This window comes from Toxorhynchites rutilus, chromosome 3 (genome assembly GCF_029784135.1).
Source record: "Toxorhynchites rutilus septentrionalis strain SRP chromosome 3, ASM2978413v1, whole genome shotgun sequence".
Taxonomy (NCBI): Eukaryota; Metazoa; Arthropoda; class Insecta; order Diptera; family Culicidae; genus Toxorhynchites; species Toxorhynchites rutilus.
The window spans coordinates 182,775,902-182,800,589 of NC_073746.1; the positions used below are offsets into that span (position 1 = coordinate 182,775,902).

At 37.5% G+C, this 24,688-nt stretch overlaps 1 protein-coding gene across 5 annotated transcripts in view; it reads right to left on the reverse strand.

Moving 5' to 3' along the window:
• Window positions 1–21,575, reverse strand: part of LOC129775270 (semaphorin-1A) — a 481,842-nt gene extending 460,267 nt beyond the window's left edge. For 2 of the 5 annotated variants that reach the window (XR_008742907.1, XR_008742906.1), the window contains exon 1: window positions 20,137–21,574. The gene's annotated coding sequence lies outside the window, so the exon portion shown is untranslated. Of the gene's footprint in view, window positions 1–20,136 lie in introns of all 5 variants that reach the window. The other 3 variants (XR_008742908.1, XR_008742909.1, XM_055779783.1) reach the window with 2 other exon arrangements.
• Between the last annotated feature and the right edge of the window lie 3,113 nt (window positions 21,576–24,688).

Below are 24,688 nucleotides of genomic sequence, written 5' to 3' on the forward strand. Positions count from 1 at the left end.
CATGCATGATGTAGATAATCCACAAAATGCTCAGGCCCGGAGAATTTAGTTCCTAATCTTGCTAATCTTGCTAAGAGATCGGCTTCTTCATTACCGCAGTGACCAGGCACCCAGTATAGATTAACTTCGTTAGTAGCAGCTAGTTGTTTCAAGGATAGAATACATTCCCAAACTAGCTTTGACTGACATGTGTATGCTTTTACTGCATTAAGAGCTGCTTGACTATCTGAGAAGATACATATATTGGCATATCTGTATTTTCTAGCCAAACAAATAATTGTACATGTTAGAATAGCTTGTATTTCTGCTTGAAAAACTGTAGGCCACTGTCCCATTGAAATTGACATGTTGATTCCTAGTCCAGTAATCCCAGCTCCCGTAGACTTACCAATTTCAGATCCATTGGTATAAAACATCAGTGATCCTGGACGAGTTTTGGGACCTGTGAGGTCTCCTTCTAGAAAAATTTTAATATGTTTCAGCCTAAGAGCACATTTTTTCGCTTCAAGTTGCACATATTGGTGCAAGGGTAGAAGGTATAAAAGAGCATCTAGGGCTTTGGAGGGTGCGCTGGGCATTGCTCCAGTTATTGATACGCATGTCAGAAGTTGTAGTTTATCGGGCTTTTTCTGAGCTGATATTTGTGTAGTTTTAGGCCACCACACTAGCTTAGTCTGGGTCTCACAATTGCCGAGTAAATCCAGTGAATCATTCTCGGTTTTAGTCTCCACTTTTTCCCGAATATACTACTACAACTCCAGAGCGCAGTCTGGGCTTTAGATATTGCATACTCCAGTTGATCGTTCCAATTTAGTTTTTGGTCAAACATGACACCTAAATATTTGGTTTGTTTCGAAAGCTCCAATTGTAAACCTCCCAACTCTAAGAGGTGGAATCGTATATGTACTTTCTTTTTCTGGTAAATGGAATTATGACTGTTTTTGAAGGATTAACACTAAGTCCTTCCCAGTTGCATCATTTGAGTGTGTAGCTAAGGCCTGTTCTCATTCTATTGGAAATAGTATACTCACATTTACCTCTCACTAAGATAATTATGTTATCAGCAAAACCAATGACTTCGTATCCTAAATTAGCTAGGTTATTAAGAAGACCATCGACAACTAGGGACCACAACAGAGGAGACAGAACTCCTCCTTGAGGGCAACCTCTAGATGGTTTCGTTGTTAGAGTAGATCCTTCTAATTTAGCTGTTATTAGTCGGTTGGTTAGCATGGCATGTATCCAGTTGGAGATGCACATGTCAATACTACATTTTTTCATAGATTTATTTATAGAGTTGAAGGATGCATTGTCAAATGCTCCCTCGATATCAAGAAAAGCTGTAAGTGAGATTTCTTTGTATTGAAGACTTGTGCGTGTCCGGAAGTCAAATGGATTGAGCCTGGGAAGTGTGTTTCCATCATGATACTAAGTGTTTCCTGGGAGTCGGTTGTATATTGACCGTTTCCTTTTTTCAGTCTACCAAATCTGTTGGTGTGATCCTTAGAAAGGGAAGTCTTAGAAGTCTTGCTACAACAGGTAAACTTTCTACCTGTTCACAGGTGATCTTCCAATCCCTTTTCTTAGATTTACAGATTTCTTTGTTATATTCTGTTAGACAGTTTTTGTAATCTGTCCAATCAGAGGTAATTTTTGCTTTGTTGAAAAGCTTTCTGGACAATTTTCTAAGCCTTTCAAGTTTTTGTTGCACCAAGATGCATCCTTGCTTGAAGTTAAACCCGGGGTCGTTTGTTACGGAATACCTTCCGGCTGCAGGTCAAAAAAACACATATTTTTGTTAATAGGAATTAGAAAGCACCAATAAGAAATGTGGAAAAGGTTTTCGTCTTGTTTTTTTTATCAATCTTTGTCAATGTTTTGACGTAGGACTACGTCTTTCATTTTTATACTGTGGTGTAAGTTCAATGTTTCGTTACGCCGACGCCGGAGAACGAGATATTGAGCATTTATAACTCCTAAACAACTGAACGAAATGGTATGATAAACACTTCATTCGAAAGATAAAATGTCTACGCGTTATATGCTTGTTACTTTTTTAATCCAAGAACTTGTTTCAATAGCCCTAGAATTGCTTTCAAAACAGGCTATTGATATAACACCAACCGATATATAAGCGAGTGCCGCTCGAAAATCCACTCAGTTATGATTGCGAAACGATTGAGGTACGATCGCTGGAATGGATGGACTCGCTTGCATTTTTGCAAACCGAAATTTGTTTTCCCAATACAGATTCCGAAACCAAGAAGTTGGGAAAATCGGCATTGCAGATAAATTCAAGTCAATATACTTTTATACCCCCAAGCATTTTACACTCCGGAATTCGTTTTGCTATCACGGCCTTTTGTACTTAGATTGCTGACACTTTGCCATTGCTGATCACCGATTCCGATCAAATGGATAGCGAGGATTTTCGTCTCAACTTATCAATTGTAAATGAATTGATCAGTCGTTAAAAGTTAATCAAAGTTCGATCGTTGATACTTGATAGGATTTGTGAGCTTCCCGTGATAGTTCTATTTAGAGTAATTGAAAATCAATATTTGTGGAACCATTTCTTTGAGCAGCTTGAGTCCTGAGTTATTCCCAAGCTTAAACATATTTACGCGGCATAATTTACTTCCACAGTGCACCAACAACATTGCGCTTCGTTACGGTTGAAAATCTGTGCTCTTTCTAACAAAGAAACTAAGTGCGAAAACACATTTGCTGTTATCCATCTCCTTCACGCCACGAACAGCAGCAGCAGCAGCACCACATTGTCTTGGGATGTTTTTCTTACAATTCGCTCTCCCTAGTCTCATATATATTCTGGGGCAGCAGCAGCCACTACAACTTGATTGATTTATAACATTTTTCTTGGCTCTACGCTTTCTGCCACTTTTCTTCTGTTGTTGTTTTTTTTGGTTCCTCTCCGTTCTTCTCCTTCCGGTTTCAAGTGAAATAAACACTTGAACAGTAACCACCCTCGTTATGCTTTAAATCCACAGGATATTTGTGAGATAATTCCGACTTCGGGCGATAGTAAAACTTCAACGAGCTCGGGATTTTCACAGATGGTGTAGGTTTGTTTGCTGATTCAAGTGCAGATTCGAACATTTGACAATACTGCATATAGGCTAGGTTTTGCTGTTGTTATTAATTCGATAGAGCAGCTTAAATTTGGATTCGAAAATGACGAATTTCATACCAATTTGACTGGCCAGCAAAATCTCAGAATGCAGTGAAACGTTGTGGATGTAAAGACATTGGTCATTTAAGGATCTTTGCATACTTGAAATTTTCAAAAAAGAATTAGACCTCTTTTTGGAAAGAGCCCACATTTTTTACAAAAAATATAACTTAAAATCTTTAATACCTACTAAATTATAATCAAAGAATATAGTGTAGGAAATTGCTTGAATTTTCATTAAAAATACTTTGGTATTTTTAAAAAATACACAGAAAAAATATTTAAAAAATTGAAATTCTTCTTTTTTCAAAAACGTAAAATTTTCAAAAAAGTTTGTTTATTTTTTGATTCCATCAGACATCAAATTGTCTTAATGAACCTACTTAAATCTAATACAAATACATACATTGCGATTGTCAACTCCTTCTAAAATATTCGGAATAACTCTTATAATTCTCAACAAGTCACCTATACATCGGGGGCTGTCCATATACAGAAAAAGCATGATTTCAGACACCCGCTCCCCCTCCGTGGACAAAAGTGGACATTCCATATATCCATCCCCCTGTTGTCCACGTGGAAATTCCTCCAGTTTTTGAGAAAAATGTCACAAAAAAATCTATTTTTAGCTTAAATTTTATTTCAAGCTCGTTTCTGTTTTCTATTCCATGTTTTATTGATAAAAATGATAGCCTTATTAATAGCAATAGTTTTAATTTACTATAGTGCACCCGAGGCCGAGTGGTTAGCGTCTCACATTATCATGCCGGGTGTTCGGGTTCGATTCCCGTTAGGGCCGGGGGGATCTTTCGTCAAATAAATTTCCTTCGACTTGCACTGTGGTCACGCGTATTCAAGAGCTTGCCTCTCGGAATACATTTAAGGCGTGTTATTTGGCTTACGAAATCTCAACGTAGTATTAATAAATGACGCTAGTTAATACATACGTTGAGACGGCAAAAGTTCCACAGGGAACGTTAACGCCATTCAAGAAGTTTTAAATTATTAGATTTTTTCAACATTGTCCGAAAAGCCCATTATTTTCATCCGAATTTCATTTACGTTATCTTCATATCCAGACCAAAATATCACTTGTTAATCTACTCTCGAGTATTGACGCGTTGACTGCATTAAGGGGGTAGTACACTATGGGAACTTGAAAAAAAAATATTTCTGACTTAAAATGTTCTCTGGGATGTGTACTTTGCTGTAGTTTTTGTCCCAGGTTTTTCCGATGCTCCGTTTCATAGTTACAAGCCAATTAGTGGACCTAAGTGTTTGGGTAAGGAGCGCGGATACAGAATTTAAAACGTTTTTCTCGAAACTAAGTTATACAAAATAGTGGAAGTTCTACCTCCGGAACGGTCCATCCGATTTTGATGAAAAAGTTTTCCCAGATTCCCCATTAAATTTTCAGTCATCGTACGTAGTTTTTTTTTTTGTTATTTTGAATTTAAAAAAAAAAAATGGCGAATGTTTTTGTTTCGATTTTTGAGGCAAAAACGCAACTTTTTTACAAAAAATGTCGCCATTTTGTCAAAAATCAATATTTTGAAAAAAATCCAACGTACGATGATAGGAAATATATCCAAGATTACGTAAAAAAAAACATTGGTTGAAATCGATCCACTAGAAAAACTTGTAGAACTCCCACCAGTTTTCAAGGTTTTGCCTGCACGGTTTCAAAAAACCGGTTACGACTATTTAGGGAACAGTCCAATTGACATTAATATATTTTTTGTTTGTTGAGTAATATATACCTAACAAAACTGTGGTATCAGATTAATCATAGTAATTTATTTTCTCGTTGAAAACAATCGCGAAAATCATAGTGTACTACCCTCTTAACACGTTGAGCCCCGAATTTCCATCCAGCCCGCATCAAGAGCGTTTGCACAATATCAGTGTCGGTCCCCGCTCCTGATAATATTTCACGTTTGCGTGTCAAATATGCATTATATGTAACTGAGAATTATATTAATTTTCGAATGATGAAAAATCTTACAGGAAAATTATGTATAATAATGATTTTATATTATAACTAGCTGACCCGGCAAACTTCATCCCGCCCAAAATTTATTTTTCGTTATCACATACACGTCTTCTTACTAAGCGCATATTCATGGGTCCAATCGCAGAACTGTTCATTGTTTGATCTTCTAATCTGTCCTTTAAAATTATTTTTTTCTATAAAATGCCAGTATTTCTACTAAAACTCGACATTATAATATAATCTATTCTGCAATGCCGATTTCCTCAGGCTCCACGGTTTTGAAATCTGTGATGGGGAAACTTTCCAATTTGCGAAAAACGCAAACGAGTACAAAAGTTCCCGTTGCTTGCATCTAATTTGCTATGCCGATTTCAACAGGCTCCATGGTTTTGAAGTTTGTGTTAGGGAAACATTCAGATTTGCAGAAACGCAAGCGAGTACAAAAGTACTCGCAGCTCGCATCTATTTTGCAATGTCGGTTTCCCTAGGCTCCATGGTTTTGAAGTCTGTGTTAAGGAATCATCCATCCATTTCAGCGATCGTACCTAGAGACGTCGGTTAATCGTTCGATTAATTCAAATAATCGAATATCTGAAATTATAATCGAGTAATTTTGCATCGAATAACCTCAAATCAAAATATGAATACCGTTAAGTCCGTGAATTTAAGCAAATTTTGTGTAATTTTAGTCTTTGATGTAATAACAAAATGCTAATCGCACTTACAGATACCATAGAATGCTTTCTCCTCGCATAAAAATTCTTAGAAAAATATCACATTTAAGGATTCTGATCAAAAATAAGTTGCTTTGAACATTTTTTCGGAACGTCTTATTGTCGCCTATCACCGTTTTGTCACCATTTACCGTGCACCTAGGGCTCCATTCACCGTGCATTTAGAGTTTCTATCCTAGTTCCATTAAGAAAGATAAAATCATCAAATGAAGTTTATGGTTCATGGTTTATATTTAGTCGTAGAATTTATTTGTGAAAAAATATTGTATGACATTATACTTCTAAATAGAGTATCAAATTCAATTCTGTTAAAACTAATCGTGGAGTATTGCCTCAATACGAAGTCCATCCAAACTTTGGTGAGTCAGGAATTGCTTATGCACTCCTTAGAACCAATTCCTTAGTTGACGCTTTGTTACTGGCGGAGACTTGAGGATGTCTTTCGATGAACTTTTGGTTTTTCCCCAAGGATCCAGGGTTGAAGTTGAATAGAGTTTTCAACTTCATAAGACGCCCACATTATCCCACACAGATCCGGAGCCTTTTAATTGTGATTGGAAGACCATAACGAGCAGAATTTTCAATCCACTCCAAAATCTTCCGTTCACAGGCTCTGACCCGGAAGGATATTTGTATTGAAGCTTGTTGCAAATCGTCTGTGCCGGTATGTTGAATTCCGGCTCGCGGATCTCATACTCCACGTTGAACAGAATCGATTGCTTTCTCCAAATCATCTGTGCAGTAGTGCTTCTTTTGGAGTTTATGTTGGCTCATTCTATAAAAAATTAGACAAATTGTCGTTTATGTATTGCGAAATTTCAATGCACGGTGAATAGAGAATTTTTGTTTTGATGAATAGTCAATGTAAACACAATGTTCTTCGATATTTGATGCGCAGCCTCTGCGATTGCACGGTAAAACAGGAGAAAACCCCATGCAACAAGTATTTTAAACACTAAAATCTCAAAAACGTTTTTGCCACCTTTCTTCGTAGGGACGCTGATGGAGAGTTAATTGCTTCGGATGCAGACAAACAAAAACGTCAAAACGAGACTTTAAAAGGATTTTGATCGCAACTATGCCCCATATCAAAGCTTTTATACTATTTTTGGTAACATAAATGCAAAAGTGGGGTATTTTCCCACTATTTCGAAAAAATATTGGAACATATTTCGAAAATGCACCATGAAGGGGGCACGCACGGTGAATGGCGACTTAACGGTACATCGAATAATTGTCACTGTAATCACGATTGATGAAAGAAGGCATTCTGACGTAGGACTACGTCTTTCATTTCTATACTGGAGTGTAAAATCAAAGTTTCGAACACGAAATCGTTACGCCGGGGACCGAGATTTTGAGCGTTAATAGCTTCTAAACAACCGAACGAAATGGTATGATAAACACTTCATTCGAAAGATAAAATGTCTACGCGTTATATACTTGTTACTTTTTCATCCAAAAACTTGTTTCAATAGCCTTAAAATTGCTTTCAAAACAGGCTATTGAAATCACTAATCGGTATATTAGCGAGCGCCGCTTGGAAATCCTCTCAGTTATAATTGAACAGCGATTGGAGCATGTGGTCGCTGTTGTGGTGAAGCTAACTTCGTTCATCATTAAAGCGCTGATGAACGGTATCACCAAGATCCTGTTGTTTGTAAGCGGTACTCAGGTGGTGAAACGCATTCATTTTTCGTGAAGACATCGACAAGACAACATCGTTACTGAACGAGCTGCACGAGCTGCACGAGCTGGACGGCGAGGGATTGAGGGATTCATTACCTGGCCTGACCTGACCTGAAACGCATTCAGTTTTTTTGGAACTGTGAGGGAGCGCAGGAAAGTCGATCCATCAGGAGGAGAAGAGAAGGCGATCAAAAGAGCATCAGCATTGAAAAACATCGGAGACATCGGAGCAGCCGTCACACATACACATACACGCGCGGAACTATTTTCGTTTGGTTGCCATCCAGCGTCGAGAAGATTCTGGAAAGATGTTATCGTTGCTGAAAAATAATCTGCCAGTTCCCCTGGGAATTGAAAAAAAGAACATTCAAGCGAAAGAGTTTATTGTAATGTTTTCTAACCATATAACACTGCGACCAAATACATTTGGTTTTGTGATTTTTCAATCAAGTGCGATTAACGTAAGACCACGTCTTTCGGCAATTTATTAGAGGTGCAATGAATCTTACGAAGCAATTCCCGCTCTACGCGCACTGTCAAACGATGTTTACTCAACAATTTCTCAAACGAGAAATGGGTGTTGTGAGAAAGGATGAGCGAACGCAAAAATTATGTAGACAGATTTGATGCAACAGATATTTTGTCTATTGGAAATGGAATACAAATTATATCACAATACAAGCAAAGTATTATGTATTATACAACTTTCGTGTGCTTGCTTCTTTTGCTGAAAGTTAATGCACAGGTTCTGACCCGGGAGGATATTTGTATTGAAGCTTGTTGCAAATCGTCTGTACCGGTATGTTGAATTCCCGGCTCGCGGATCTCATCGCGGTAAAGAATTAGGCTATATTATTTTGTATTCAACATATTTTTATCCCATAATGGAACATCGACACCCTGATAGACCACGCGACCAGAATGACAACATGATATGTGATTATTACAATTATTCGAGTGAATCGAATATTGGAAAATGCCCCAACGATTAATCGATAATCGAATAAATAAAAAATTGAGACATCACTAATCGTACCTCAATCGTTGCGCAATCATAACTGAGTGGATTTCCGAGCGGCACTCGCTTATATACCGATTGGTGTGATTTCAATAGCCTGTTTTGAAAGAAATTTTAGGGCTATTGAAACAAGTTTTTGGATCAAAAAGTCACAAGAGGGTTGCGTCCGAGACACGACCACATAGTTGACGTAGGATTCCGTTAGGCTATCTGTTGATTTTGGATATGTTTGAAGAATTACATCGTTAATCTCTTTAATAACGATTTGGTGACCCTGAACAAAACGGCCCTTTTTGTTTTGGTTGTTGGGTATTGTTTGTTCATTCCACCAGTGTTTACCGAGTGATGATGACAGAAGGATGGCAAACAGTCGTTGAATGGTGCGTATCAGATAAAAGATACCGAAGTGGAACGAGATATGATGAAAATCGCCCTCTGTGATCCTAGACGAGATGCCTCTTGTGTTATGTATGGATGAAATAAAGAATAAAAAATCATCAATGTAATATAAGATAATTACCAATACCGATCACAATTATCAATTTTTCCTACAGTAAAAACATGTTACATTAATATAGAGAAAACATATTTGAAATCGAAAAGGTAATTATCTTTTATAATTTTTACTTTCTGAGTGTTTATTCAACCCAACGCGAACTTTAATTGGACTAAGACCTAATACTATATGTAGAGCAATCACTTTTTCTAATATTTCTTCACTTTTCCAATTTTTCTCGCCGTATAAAATTTCCTTGGGCGAAAGTGAACACAACAAAACAGACAGCTTAAACCAAACGAGTGGGAACACACCCTGGTTTTTATTTATGAAAATTGAAATAAATCGTTTCATATATCAAGTCATTTTAGCTCAACTGCTACCATATACAATTTAACACTTACACTTGCGCTAAATTTTTCACAATACACGATCGATCATTGATATGAAATTTCACGAAGCAACCAACATTAAAGTTCCAAATTTAAATTTTATTTGCTAGAATTAATCATATCACTTACTTGCAATATAAAATGCCCCCAACTTGCATATATTTGCAATGCCGATTTCCCCCAGGTAGCTTGGTTTTAATGTCTCTGTTAGGGTATACATTTCGGTAGGAACAAAAGTCCCCCCTACTTTCATGTATTTGCAATGTCGATTTCCCCCGACAGCTTGGTTTGGATGTCTTTGTTAGGGAACACATTTCGGTAGCAACAAAAGCTGCCCCTACTTTCATGTATTTGCAATGCCGATTTCCCCCAGGCAGCTTGGTTTTGATGTCTCTGTTAGGGAACCGCCGCATGTGTCGTCATTTACGACCAATCAGAAGTGGGTATTTCCGTTAGGATAGGGGTTGAGATATTTCAATTGTTCGATAGTTAGTTTCATAACATATATTATTTTCTTCAATATAAAAAATTGTTATGGAGCACCGAAATCGATTGACGCAAAAATTTCATCAATCCATCATGAAATGACTGAGCAATAAGCGATTGAAATTGGACAATTTTCACGATGTGCTCGATTTTCGATTTTCAATTTGTACCCCGATATGTTTCCGAAAGACGCAATCCTACGTCAAAAGTAACAAGCATATAACGCGTAGACATTTTATCTTTCGAATGAAGTGTTTATCATACCATTTCCTTCAGTTGTTTAGGAGCTATTAACGCTCAAAATCTCGTTCTCCGGCGTAACGCTTTCGTTTTCGAAACTTTGAACTTACACCCCAGTATAGAAATCAAAGACGTAGTCTTACGTCAAAACTTCCGAACTATGTATTTTTAATCATCACTCGTATTACAATTCATTTTTTTGACGTAGAACTACGTCTTTCAGGAAGGGTGCCAAATCAGAAAACAGGTCACGTTTTTATGAAATAAAGTTAACGTTAATAACTATTTTCACTGTGAACAAATTCTTATTATTTGCATACCAATCGAATTGGAAATTCTCTAAGATTTGTTTGATACGCTATACATTACAATTCGCTAATCTCAAAACGGTTTAAATTCATGAAAACTGGAAGAACTTTTTACTGCCAAGTTTTGATTGGCCCGATTTATGGTTTCCCCAACACAGACTTCAAAATCGATGTACCTGTGGAAATCCGCTTTGCAAATATACATGCAAGTCGGGGGTATTTTTGTTCCCACCGAGCTGTGTTTCCCTAACACGGACTTCAAAATCAATGTGCCTGGGGGAATGCGCATTGCGAATACATGCAAGTTGGGGATATTTTTTCGGTGTTGAGTACTTTTGTACTCGCTTGTCGTTGTGCAGACTGGAAACGCATTTTTAAACTGAGAAGCCTGGAAGAATCGTCATTTCAGATACTAGAGGTGAATGAACTTTCGCGGTTCGAGAACTACGTGAAGATGAGATGTGCAACAATTTCAGAGGAAAATGTAAAATACAATTATCGTTTGATTCCATTCACATATTTTGGTAGTCCTAGGCATCATACCAAACGTAAAATGACGTTCATCAAATTAATTTGTAACGAAGAACATTATATATTACAAAAATGTCGATGCATTCTAAAATAATATTCGAAGTGGTAAACAAGTGGATTGCATAATGTAATTGCGTGGTTCTACGTCGAAAATATGCGGTCGTGTCCTAGATACAACCCTTTACATTTTTTTTTTAATCTTAGCGACCGAGGTTATCTTTGACATCCTGAGAAGGTCGCCGAGAAATATTCTTCGAACAGACGATATATTTTTCCACCTGAACATGTCATAGAGAGAATTCTTGGCTTAGAGGTAATTCCTAGCAACGGATTCAATCCAGTAGCCAACTAACCTAACTTTAAGTCTAATCTTTAGTCTGCTTGAGAAAGTAGTTGGAAAGTACTTGCAATCTTGAAGCCGCATACGGTAACACAAATATTCAAATGAACATTACTGTGTTATAAATATTCATAGTATGACGAGGATGGTTTTACACCATTCGATAATTTGATTATCACGATACTAGAGCAACATTCCTTACGTCCCAATTTACAGTAATTACTCTGTCCTAAACAAATGTTAGCTTATTACGCAAGGATAACCAGTTTTCCTAGAAATGCGCGCCACGTTTTGACAAGCCTTTTTTTCTGTTTTTGCCTCATTTGGTGGTACAAAGTTCCATCATCAGCTCGAAATTCGCTGTAACCCCTTTTCCAACTTAATTAATTTTGACTCAGCAATCAGTGGATTTGTTACAATCGAGAAGAGGGAATTAAGACTTCGTCAAAATTAATAAGATGGAAAGAACGCTGCTGCTGTCGGATGTTCGCTTTCCCACACAACGGAATACAGCGCGCGAGATTTATGTCAAACAAGTCGCCACTACTACCCGTGGAATAACAATGAACAGCTTGCCACACCTGGACGGAGTGAAAAACTTCCCTTTTTCGGAACGGTGTGCTGCTGCTGCTACTCGAAAAGTTTTACCATTTACAACTCGATAGAAGAAGCATTCCAACCATCCATCCATCCTACTCAGCATGTTGTCGACTTCCTGTGCTCACTCTCTCTCTATCACGTTCGCATCATCATCGAACGGAAAAGCGGAACCGAGTCGGAACCGGGAGTCGATAAATCCTCCTTCGAGCTGAACAATATGATGGGATAATTATTCGAGCCAGGCATCCAAACCCAATTAGGTATTGGTATCGTGTTTTAATTTACGCTAATTTGTGTTTGTTGCTTGGTATGCCTTTTCCGTATGATCCCCAATCTGTTTTTCGTTATCCCGATTCTATTTACAAACAACTTGGCGGATTCTTGCAGAATATTTTTAGTGCAAACATTTCAAAATTAACATTCCCCAGCATCACTGCTGACGAATGTACCTTCCAATATCCATCATGGTTGATGTTAAGTTACCGTCGAATGTGAAACAGCGCTTCGTTTCATCCAGAGAAGACGGTTCGATTTGTTTGGTGTGATTAAATTTTCATTATCCGTACACATCTCAGTCAGGATGGCGTTCGACAGGCACGATTATTGTCTCAGAACAGAGGCGGGGATGCGTAGAGGTCTTGACGACGAAAGCATCGCAGAAACGCAGTTAGTCGAGTCCTTGAGTCCTCTACATATGCCGGCGGAGGCGGTAAAGATTTTCCTGCCACTGTCATCCATAAATTATGCCACTTTCCAGTGGCATCGGTACGTGGGCGGAAAGATGTTCATTCCGGAACGCACGCCCTGTCGCAGAGTGTGCTGAGGAATTAAATAATACGCCGTTGGGCCTATGACTACGAGCTGCGACCTGTCAAGCCATTTCGTTACCACAAGGGAAACCGGAAAACCGAACAATGGAGATGAACTTGGCTTTCGTCGCTGTTTGTTCAGACTCGAAGAACATCCGTTCATTGTTGTGAATTAATAACCGATCGGATTGTGGGCTAACTGTGCAAAATAACAACATGATTTTCACTTATTTCTAGTCAACAATAATCAATACAAACAAAGTTGAATTGAATTGCAAGAAGATACTCTTCAAGTTCTTACAGTCGTCAATTTGAAACCTCAAATCCTCATGTTTAACATTGGATGTATAAAGCAAATATTCCAACTGGGGCTTTTTTGAAGAAATTATAATTGAGTTTAGGAAAATAATTTTTCTTTTCCCGAAAATTAGTTCATCTAGTCCAATCAAATTCATCTTACTGATCTCGAATTGTTTCGATCATTGGGAAAAATCTTCATTCTGTGAACTTTTTAAACGCTTGGTTGGTTTTTAATTTACAGGAAAACCTGTTTTTGTGCGGTTTTTTATGCGATTTTTTATCACTATTTGGAAAGAAGCTTATTTGACGAAGTTATCGTCCATTTAGTTGTTTTCGGTGGTTTACATACATTTCAGCTCGAAAAAAGCATATTACATGATTTCTAACAGCAACAAGTTTCGACATGCAACTAAAAGCACAACATAGTCACGCGCAACCGAAAAGGCAAACTGTACCATCGCAAAGCAGGGAAACAAAAAGAAAATCGAACGGTGGATTTGAGTTATTTTCTTTGGGGGAAACTTTTTCTATGCAGTCCCTATCTACCGCAAAAAATTTTTTTTTTTAATTTTGTACCGTTTGTACCATGATTTTTTGAAGCTACCGGCGAAGTTTTGCGATGTTTTTAATACGATTCTTTTGTGCGATCCCTATCCCCCGCACAAAAAAAAAGGTTTGCCTGTATAGGAAAAAAAACACAATTGTAAAAATGATAAAATTTTATTGGGGGTTCAAAATCAATCCTCGCTATTTATTTTTTGAAGATTATTTCCTGTAAATGATGTTCACGACAACGTTTTAGGTGATTCATACGTGGAGTCCAATTCTGAGTTAGCTTTTCGAACAAATCAGCTGCTATCTCAACGATAACACGTGTGATGTTGTACATCTAGTATACTGGTTTATCGTCATAAACAAGAGATCTGACATACAGAGGTGCACGACCAAGTTAGCTACATGTTCAATCAAAAAATCTATTTTCCCTACCATTTCCATAGGATTCGTTGAGCAGAAAACTTTTTACGCAATGTAACGCATTAGTAGTAGTGATCACTTCATACGTAGCTGACTGCGTTTGCCCTATCGCACTTGAAGATGCTGAACAGTGTGTGAATGACGGCGGATTCAGATGAATGGTTTGAACCCGGTAGTCATTACTACTTAATCCATAGGGTTGTGTTGTGTTGCGTGCGGGCTGTATGATGTAATCAAGAAATTACAAATGAATTACCTTAGATAGTTCCTCATCCATGCTACAGAGATGAAACAATATAAAAAATTAAAAAGAAATCTGAGATCACCTGTCTGTCCTATGGACAGTTTAAACAGGCGGACGAAACGCCAGTGGTGTTTACGGTGAATGGGCTCTAGAAAACATGGAGCAAGATTTGCTTTTTTATCGAAAAATCGGCTTTAGCGATGAAGCGCATTTTTGGTTGGTTTTCAAAGATGAAGATGAGAATAATGTTACTGCCAATGGTGATCGCTTTCGTATAATAATTTCCAACTTTTTATTGCCTAAAATACACGAGCTAAATCTGGTTGACATGTGGTTTCAAGACGGTGCCACATGCCACAAGTCACACAAAATGATGAATCTTTTGCGCATGTCAGCGGCGTATGTCAGCAGTGACGTCTCGTCCGCCTGATCAAATTGTTTATAGGACAGGTAGACAATATCAGAAAAAGAAATTTAAAAAAAAACATTTTTATTATTATTTCATATTTTTAGATGAGGATGAAAAATTTTCGAAAGTAATTTATTTGTAACTAACACATAATCGATACGAGTTTGGGTTTGTTAAAAAGCCCCAAGTCTCTAGTTGCTAATACTACAATAAGGTGTTGAAATTATTCAAATTTTTATGTTTTTTAACGATTTTCCTTAAAGAGGAATTATGATCATAGTTTGACCACCTCTGATCACGGTTTGCAAAAAAAAATGATCATGGTTTGCCGGTTTTAGAAATCACCATTTTTGAATGAAAACGTTCGAATGCACAAGTAGATGTTGCATTTATCATTGCTTGAGTTTACTGTCATCATATTGATCCATTCATAATTTAGGCTTTCTTCAGAATATTACCTTTTCTTGGGCATTTTAAAAGTGTAACCTCTAAACACTCTCAACACTGAGAAAGTTAATTTCTGCTATCCGCGAAGGACACAGTAAACAAACTGCAGCGCGCCAAGCGGTTGCCATAGAAATCATGTGGACAAAATAACATCATTGAATTGGACAACTCATGATCAGAATTGAGTTCATCAAAATGTGTTAAATTTAATGGTTTAGCTATGTAAATCTGATATAAATGGCGGCAAGCATGATGTTTACAATATTTGTAAGTGTTATAATCCAGAAAAGGTCTGAATACGTGCGAAATAATCATCTGGTAATCGATTAAAAGTTAGCTCGAATGAGGGGCGCATTGGCACAAATAGAAGGTATATTTTATAATCCTTCAGGTTTAAGGGTGCAATAAATAATTCTATGGTGGCTAGACACTTCACCCCCTCTCTAATGGGAGGCTGCCATACAAATGAAACACAAATTCCTGCATTACTCGAGAATTAATCAAGCAAATAAAACCAAACTTGGCATGTAACGTAACGGAGAAACATGTTATTTGCAAGTGGTTGAAAAATCTTGAACGAGAATTGTGTCTGAAAATAATCTGATATTATAATGTCGAGTTTTGGTAGAAGTACTAGGAATTTTATAGTAAAAGGTAATTTTAAAGGGTAGATTAGAAGATCAATCAATGAATAATTCTGCAATTGGACCCATGAACAGCGCTCAGTAAGAAAACGTGGATGTGATAACGAAAAATAAATTTTGGGCGAGACGAAGTTTGCCGAGTCAGCTAGTGAAATATAAAAAACAGCTATGTAACGCTGTAGATAATTCATTTTTACAAACTGGTAAAAAAAATTCAGCCTTTTCAAACTTTTTCCAAAACTGACTTTTTTCAAAAATTCATAACTTTTCAACTACTTGACCGATTCTTATGATCGGCATATCAAAGTCTTCAGTCCTCGTTAACTTTGCGACTAGACTTGGTCTATGTGACAAGGTCCGTTAGTGTAATATTATTTATTCGCTGTTATATAGCTGTTATCGTAGAACAAATGTTGCATTTTCATTTGATTCGCTGTATCATAAAGAGAGGGAGGTTCTATAGAGGCTTTTAACGTTTGCAGTGCATCCGTCTCTAGCCTTGAGAAAGGCCAGTTTAGAAAACTTATCCTAAGCTCTCGGCTTTAAGAAAAGCAATTTTGAGCGCCGCCGATGCATACATTGCTCATTACTGACAGTATGGGTAAGTAAGCACACAAATGGACAGATAAAAATATGAGAAAGTTAGAATGCATCCGTTTTTTTTTCAAATTTTGACCATTCTCAGACTAGGGGATTGTGATGTACAGCATATCAAACAAATCTTGGAAAAAGACATCGATACCACCAGTTGAAAAAACATGGTTTCGAGGAAAACGCGTTTGAAGACGTACAGCAATAATATATGAGGGGCTTAGAATGCAAGGGGTGTAAGTGACTTGATCGATTTGGAATGTATTTGAGGCTAAGCTATGACCAAAAGAGAGAGAGAGTCGATGTAGAGAAATCGATCAAATCACTTACACCCCTTTCATTCTAAGCCCCTCATATATTATTGCTGAACGTCTTTAAACGCGTTTTCCTCGAAACCATGTTTTTTCAACTGGTGGTATCGATGTCTTTTTCCAAGATTTGTTTGATATGCTGTACATCACAATCCCCTAGTCTGAGAATGGTCAAAATTCTAAGCCCCTCATATCCCTTGAGGTGACCTAATACTTTCGGCTGTAACTTTCCAACGAAATCAAATATCGGAAAATTATTTTGAGACAACTTTTCTGAGGGCATAAGCTTCCCAAAAATGCAATAAAAAGATATTTGATTTTTTCGACCTTCCAGATAGGGGTCTCCCCTTAATCATTATATCAAGTTTCAAACTACCAAATACATCATAAAATAAAAGAGACGATTTTTGGACATTAAAATTTGGTCCGGTGTGTGTTTCATCGAAAGCGGCATCTGGAAGCAATTAGACCTTTGACCAAAAGTGGTGCCGTGTCGGACTCCCCAAAATGGTGATATAATTTTTTGAAAATTTATAAAATATCAATACTTTGTGAAATCGTAATAGATGTGATTCAACATGAAAAACTATATACAGGTCGGAATCGATTATATACAATTTTGGACTCAATTATATGTAAACAGTTTGAAACAAAATATTTTTTTTTGTACATCTCAAATATGATTTGTTTCAAGAAAAAATGTAAACTTTCAACGTTAAGATGAAGTTTAAGTGGCTATTGTATGTACAGTGGGGTAAAAATCGTGACATTTGAAGATTTTGCTTGCATTTTCACCAGGTATTATTTTTTTTTCTCTATTATAGTGACTTTCAACACATTTCGGCTGGCTTTTGCTTTCTATTTTGGAAGAATGTTGGCGTGAGAGGTATGGATGTTACCAGTACGCCAGATCGACTCACACCAGGAACTATTTATATTGATATTGCAGCGAAATTAAGAATGATAGAAGTTGAGTGTCAAAGAACAAAGTGTAGCGCGATTAAAAAGGTTTTATTTAGGTGATAGAAACAATCAAGTTTAATATGAATTTTCAGGATAAAATTAAACACATTAAAAATTACTAACTTTTAGGTTTTCAATGTTATTTAAATCCACTAATTTAGATGTTTCACTACTACAAGGTTTTCCAACTTTAAATTCCGAAAGTAAATTGAAATAAAACACTTAGAATTCGAATTTCGATGAAACTTTTATTCCAAATTAAAGTTTGGTTTATACCATTATGTGTGAAATACAACATCATTCAAATGTCCACCTAGGGCTTCCTCGCACACCTTGATCCGGAACAGGTAATTTTCGATGACTTTTCGGCACATATGGGGCGGTATCTCGGTCATAACTTCACGAATGTTGTCTTTCAAATGTTCAAGAGTTTGCGGAGAGTTGGCATAGACACGGTCTTTCGCATAACTCCACAAAAAAAAGTCTAGCGGGTTCAAATCGCATGATCTGGACGGCCAATTGGCATCACCAAAACGCGAAATTATGCGTCCCTCAAATTTCGTTCGCAATATGGCCATGTTCGGTCGTGTTATGTGACACGTGGCGCCGTCCTGCTGAAACCACATGTCATCCGTATCCATATCTTCAATTTGTGGCAAAAAAAAATCGGTTAACATGCAGCCATAGCGCTCACCATTCACAGTTACCGTCTCTCCGTCATCATTTTCAAAGAAATACGGCCCGATGACTCCACCAGACCATAATGCGCACCAAACAGTGACTTTTGGCGGATGCAATGGCCTCTCAACAATCACGTGTGAATTTTCTGAGCCCCATATATGGAAATTTTGGGTGTTCACATAGCCACCGAGCTCGAAATGTGCCTCATCGCTGAAGAAAATTTGATGCGAAAATTCAGCATTTTGCTGCTGTTGTTCGTTCACCCAATCGACGTGAGCCGAACGCATTCCATGGTCACCACGCTCTAATTTTTGTACCAGTTGGACTTTATATGGATGTAGGTGCAAGTCCAAATGCAAAATTCGCCACAATGATGTGTTTGACAAGCCCAATTGCTGAGCACGCCGTGGAATCGAAACATTCGGGTCATCCTCCACACTGGCAGCAACAGCAGCAATATTTTCGGCCGAACGCACATTACGATGATGCACAGGTTTCACAATATCCGCTACGGATCCAGTTTGTTCGAATTTACGCACTACATTAGCGATTGTGTGCTCTGTAGGCCGTCCATGACGACCAATATTCGTCCGTAATGCTCGAAAAACAGTTGCCGGTTTTTCATCATTTTTACAGTATAATTTAACAAAATTAACATTGTGCGATGCTAAAACGATCCATATTGTAAAATGGCAGACATTCAACTAACGATATGACGCTTTGGTTGACAGCTATGTCAAACGGTTGTCAGCACAGGGCTGTATACTTTCGGAAGCCCGAAATGGAAAACCCTGTATATCATATACTAAATTTTCTCATCTTTCAAATGGAAGCAACAGAATCGTCTTCCGTGGTGTACTTTTTATTGTAGAGCCAGTTTAAGGCAACAGAGTCCAAAGTTCTATAACTCTGTCATTGTTGAAATTCCAACATATGCGTAGAAGGATTTTTTTTTCATTAAATATGATCGTCTGTCACCTCCTGAGGGATTCCGGATAATTTTTTTTTTTTCATGTGAGAAAGGTGTTTTCTGTTCTTAAGGGGATGAATCAAAAATTAAATTCGAAAAATATATGCATAAAAACGAATAATTTTTTTTCTAATATAAGCATACAAGTTTCTAATATAAGCATACTAATATAAGCATATAAGCTTATAAGCATTCCCTTTCGAACAAAAATACCTTCCACTACGATAAGAAATGATGACCTAAATACATTTAAAAATTTCCATAGAGTTGTTATAAAACCGTGGCAGTTAACGTGTTAAACATATTTTTAGTTTTTTTACCATGAATATGTATTTTTATAACAATGTTAAAGAAGTCAAATGAAGAAAAAGGCTTCATTGTGTCCAAAAATCAAATTAATTTCGCGAAACAGTACCATTTTGAGCGATGAGACGCTGTTTAATGACCAAAAAACTTTAGTGTTTGGAATTTGAGACAAAACGATACGTTAATTATCGGAACGTCAAAATGAATGAAATCTTTTTTATATAAAATGTTTAAAATTCTCACATAAAAATAATAGTTAATTATATTGTTCTCGGTAATTCTTCTGGACTAGAACCAATGTTCCATTCTTTCATAAATTCGATAAATATTTAACACGTATTTTTCGTGAATCAAATTATCGCTTAAGAAAAGGAATCCTTTTTTTTCTTTATTGGCACTACATTCCATATAGGCAATGCGCCTTCTCACCCAACTAATACTATTGTGAAAATGATTGTAATTAGGTTACCTTCTGTAGCCTGCGGCGCGTACAAACTCTAGCCGAGCGACCGAAAAAATCGACCGAATCCTCACATGCACCCAATCCAAAATCCTGGAAGAAATATACGCCTCGTGCTGTCACTTTTCACTATTGCTTGCGATCACTCAATTTCCACTCCCCTCGCCAAAAACCGAGACCTCATTCGGAAAATTTTTCGTATATGTGTGTGTATGCACGCAACCTGCATTGACTCGCGTTTGGAGCTTTCACTATCATAAATCACAGAACTTTTGTCGCATTCACTTCTCTTCTATTATACGTTCCGAAGATTACTTATCTTGATTTCTTGCCTTTCTTTGCTTTGTTTCCCTTCTTCACATTATTCTTCCTGCGTGTTTCGTATTATCTCTCAATCCGTCTGCTCACGATCTCTCCGCGCTTTTTATTCATCTCTGCGGGTTTATGTTTCTCTCTTGTTATAAATTAGTAAATATTGATTTTTTGTCTTGTTTTCCCTTCAGTGATATTTACATACAGACCACTGCGGAAGCACCCGTGGGAATCCGTGGATTCTAATTCGATTTTTCCAGCACGACAAAACTTCCCGTAGACACTGATAATGCACACTTTCCGGTCGAATCTGATTACAGTCAGATTATGCTGTTATCAATATGTTATGTATCATTTGCAACAATCTCAGAAATATGCACGTTTTCCTCCCAATGCAAATCGGAAATCACTTCCACACGTAGTAGTGGAAGTTTTTTTTACGCAATCTCCGGTGAAAAATAGCTTCTGCCTTTGAGGGCTTCCATTTTCACAGCCACTTTTTCCCTTCTATTGGCACCGAGCATTAGTTCCCTTCTCCATGACAATCTTCACCACAAAAACAGAGATTATCACTGGTTCTTCGCACAAACGCCTTAGATTAGCAAGCTCCCCCCGTAGGAACAAGGGACTTGGGCTCAAACACTGAAAAACTTAAAAATTCAATGAACACACGCAAAAACGACGACAACGACGACGACGGTGGAAAGCGTAGGACGCGGCGGAAGCGATTTCGATTCCTCTGCTCTGCCCGATTCCGGGTTTTGATTCCAAAACTGAAAAACTGATAGACACAGGCTTCGGCTGACACAATTTTACATCACTTGGCCGGCGACATCACGACGATATTATATCCAAACACGGTCGATTGCCCAATCCTACCTGGGAGCTGGAAGGCAAGTTTCGATTCGATTCTTTCAGTCCTCCGCAAAGGTAGACATTTTGAATATCACATACAATTCGCAGAAAACGACAGCGATGACGGCGAGGAGCGCAATAACATTGTACTCCGGATGATGCTTCTCTCTCACTATGGCTTTAGAATTTTGATATCTCGTTCGTTGCTGCCCGATTTCGATCCGGCCTGGTCTGGCCTCTCTTTTCATTTCTCTCTTTCTCCTCTGTCAGTATTGCGCTTCCAGAAAATCGATAATTTGCTATGCTCATGCTCTCCATAGCCCACCATTAAAGCATAATGTACAACTAGAGCATAAACGTGTTCGCTCTCGCCGCAGCATAACTTTATGCTCACATCCATTCATATCGAATGTGTTCTGACAGTTCGCTCTCGCGCTCTCCGGCTTTGTCAGTCGGCTCTCTTTTTGTTATGTTTTCACCGCTGCCATAAGAGTTTGCGTGTTTTGATGCTGCATTTCTTTCTCCGCTCTGCCATTCAACTCACGCGACAGTTAACAGTGTGCGTGAGGAGTGGTGGCTGACAGTTGAACGTAATATCTCGACACATTGTATGTAAACGCCCAACCTAATTTTAATGAGCCAACCATCGGCTTATCGTTTTGTGTACACTGCCGGAAATACATATTGTTATTCGATTCATATTTGACTCTTTTTGACAGATAAAATTTGATCAACGTGATCAACTAATCAAAAATGTTCGACACAAAAAACACGACGAGCATATATACTTTGTCTGTACATTCTCTCCACGAACTGATTCCGAAATAACGGTTTGCGAGTGAACTGTTTGTGAACGAACTGTTTTCGAGTGAACTGTATAGAAAAGGACTGATTGAGAACGAAGTGTTTGCGGGCGAACTGTTTGCGAACGAACTAGTGCAGCTCTAGGTAGTGCGGACTGAATCAAAACGGCTGTCAAGAAAGATCCAATTGAAATGTCAAAAAAAAACAAATGATCAGGGGTGTTATTTTTCTTATGATACAAAACACTATGAAAAATATATTCTTATCAGAGGCAAAAATAATTAAACTTATAAAATGAACGAACTACATTTTTTCCGTTAGTTTTTTAATTGACCATTGTATCCCTGAAAGAGCATCTTAGGGGCTGTCCACATACCACGTGGACAACTTTTGGGGAGGTAGGGGTTACGGAAATGTCCACGCTTGTCCATGGTGAAGGGGGAGGGGGTATAGACAATATCCACGTGGGCACGCTGAATGAATATTCTTGGAGTTGGACTGGGATGTGGTACTCGGTGGAGTACCTATTTGGGCAACACTCACCGGATATTGCATCTTCAGATGCCGTTGGGAAGAAGGGCAAAAATTTCGACTCATGGAATGGCATAAAAAGTATCCTGCAGAGTTTTTTGACGAGAAAACAAAAAGTCTGTAGATTTGTGGAGAAAAAAACTGTGCACATACAGTACCTTTCAAGAAGTTAGAACCACTCAAGTTTTTGAATTTTTCAGCGATCAGGAAAAGCTCGGTTGAAACGAAGTGTGGGAAACATTAACTATCTTCGTTAATTTTATAAAGGAGTGATTATGTTGAATGGGGAGTAACATATGGTTCTAAAGTTATGAAACACCGATACTTTGTTTTTTGAAGGATTACAAAACAATGAAGGTTACAAAGTTTGTTTTATAAACGAAAATAGTCATTGTATACCATTTTATCATTTGGACCGATATCTTTCGCATCTCTAAAAGCTAAGAAAAATGAGTGGTTCTATAGTTATGAAACGAAGTATGGAATCCTATAAGTGTGTATCCTAAAAATTATGCTTTTGTTTTTCCCCTACAAATTGGCAAAACTATTTCGAATAACATATCCCAAAACTTACGAAGTTGTACAGAAAGATCATTGGTAGATTTTTGTAGTGCAGATTGATGATTGGTCGAAGCTAGTTTTTTTTAGAAAAATTAAATGAACAGTGTCAACCATTAGGGGTAAATTATTTTGAGCGTTTATAAGTTTATCTATTTGAATTTAATTATTCTATTCAGGCGCGAAACATTGAAAAAACAAAACCGCCAGTGTTTCATAACTATAGAACCAGATGGAAAAGTCAGGAGTAGAACGAAGTATTTCGGAATCATTTGTTGCTGTTTTTGTGTCAAAACCACCGCGATTATTGGGTAATTGGGCACCAGTTAACGAAATCCGGACGGTCTTCAGGGACTAGGGACTTCCCAGATCAAAACCCATTTGAGAACTTTGATGAATAATCTTATGAAGGGTAGATGTAGCTAAAAAGCAGTATCATTATTTGAACGGACATTGAACTAAAATGAGTTACGGATTAGAAACTGGTTGTAATTCATGCAAAATCGATTTAAATTTTGAAAAGGAGTGATAGAAAGTAGTTTAGCGCCTGTACAAATCAATAAAGTACAAATGGCCTGTTATTATGTTATTATATCCTACACTATATATTTCATTTCAGTCGGAAGCTTAAAGAACATTCCAGCTTAAAAACTGAAACAGCTCAACCAGCATACGTTGATTTATGACAGAAAATGTCCGAGACTAGATTCACTAGTGATGTTTCTAACTAAACAGTGATACAAATAACTCCAAGGGCAATGTTTGGCAATAAACCAAAAATTTATTACAAACCGCTGTTACTAATGAAGCTAACATTTTTACCAAGTAAAAACAAAGAATAGAAAATAAAAACGAATTTAAAATAGAATTTATACGCAACACAATTTTTTCCCCGAATTTTGTTTCCTAGAAGAGAAGAAATCTCGCTTAACTTTTGAAAAGGTCCTATGTAACAAAAGTAAACAAATCGAGTTAATGGATGCACGCTCTTAGCTTTCAATCATTGAATGCATTACAAAAACAATTGTTCATGTATCTATCTTTTTATCGCCGATACAAAAAATATCCAATGTGCAGATTCGTATTTGAAGCACTCGGCTGTTACTTCGGACGCCACTTTCCTCCGACGCTCGGAACGTCCGAAGTAACAAAGCAGTCAAAACAACACAAAGTCGTACTTCGGTCGTTTTGGGTTTTTGTTTCTTACAGTCGTTGTTAGCGATTTCAGTGCAATTCAACGAGTGATAACAATAATAATATGTCCTTAGAACGAAATGCTGATATTTGAATTGCTGTTTAGTAGTTAGTTTCAGATTCGCATCGTGCAACGTAATATGTCCAATGTGCAAACGCGGCAGTCAAAACGTCCAATGTAACATTTTTCGTTCCTAGGCTTCAAATTTAAGCTCAAATCACTGAACAACAGTTACGATTGGTTTTTCAGAGTTATTCTTGACTGCTAGTGGTGAAAGTAGCGATAGAGATCGGTACCTTTCAATAC